Raw genomic sequence first — 1368 nt, 5'->3', positions numbered from 1 at the left:
AAATCCATGGCTCAAATTGGACCCCAGAGATGTTTTACGGCGGCAGGTCGGCTCGGCTGCGCAAAATCACTTAATATTACGCGATTTTGCATTTCAGCCACTAGGGGTGCCGACGCGCATGCCTGGCTGGTGCGATCACCGCCGGGCACCTGCGATCGCTCGTTACAGAGCGAGAACTGGGAGCTGTGTGTGTGTAAACACACAGCTCCCGGTCCTGTCAGGGGGAGAAATTACTAATGATGACTGACTGACAATGTATGAACAGCGATCAGTCATTTCCCCTAGTCAGCCCCTTCAGTTAGAACACACCTAGGGAACATAATGAACCCCTTCCTCGCCCCCTAGTGTTAACCCCTTCCCTGCCAGTGGCATTTTTATAGTAATCAATGCATTTTTATAGCAATGATCGCTAAAAAAATGCCAATGGTCCCAAAAATGTGTCAAAAGTGTCCGAAGTGTCCGCCATAATGTCGCAGTACCGATAAAAATCATAGATCGCCGCCATTTCTAGTAAAAGAAAAATATATTAATAAAAATGCCATAAAACTATCCCTATTTTGTAAACGCTATAACTTTTGCGCAAACCAATCAATAAACACTTATTCCGATTTTTGTACGGAAAATATGTAGAATATGTATCGGCCTAAACTGAGGAAAAAAAAATGTTTTTTTATATATTTTGGGGGGATATTTATTACAGCAAAATTGTCGCTCTATTTTTGTTTATAGTGCAACAAATAAAAACCGCAGAGGTGCTCAAATACCACCAAAAGAAAGCTCTATTTGTGGGTAAAAAAGGACGCCAATTTTGTTTGTGAGCCGCGTCGCACGACCGCGCAATTGTCAGTTAAAGCGACGCAGTGCCGAATCGCTGGCCTGGGCATTTAGCAACAAAATGGTCCGGGGCTTAAGTGGTTAACTGACAATTGCACGGTCGTGTTACACTGCACCCAAATAAAATTGATGTTCTTTTTTTCCCTACAAATAGACCTTTCTTTTGGTGGTATTTGATCTTTTTTTTTTTTTTTTTTGCGCTATAATCCAAAAAAGACAGACATTTTTTTTCTTACTTTCTGCTATAAAAACATATCAAATAATAATTGAATTTTTTTTTATTTCTTCATCAATTTAGGACTATGACCATGTTTCACCCTAAATATGGATGTGACAAAACATAAAGCTGGACTCATCTTTTAATCACATTGGTGCAATGTTACAACTGACCACTAGAGGGGGGATTTGCACTAGAAGCAGCAAGCTAATAGTAACAATTCTGTTCCTAACATGTCCTTCCCTGAGTCTGTCTCTGAAAATTTCCTCCAAGGACTTCCCACTTCTCAAAAGAAATTCTGTGTCACAAAGAAAATC

The sequence above is a fragment of the Rana temporaria genome, chromosome 5, assembly GCF_905171775.1.
Source record: "Rana temporaria chromosome 5, aRanTem1.1, whole genome shotgun sequence".
Classification (NCBI taxonomy): domain Eukaryota; kingdom Metazoa; phylum Chordata; class Amphibia; order Anura; family Ranidae; genus Rana; species Rana temporaria.
The sequence above is the reverse complement of the archived record's forward strand: the minus strand, read 5'-3'. Positions refer to the sequence as shown.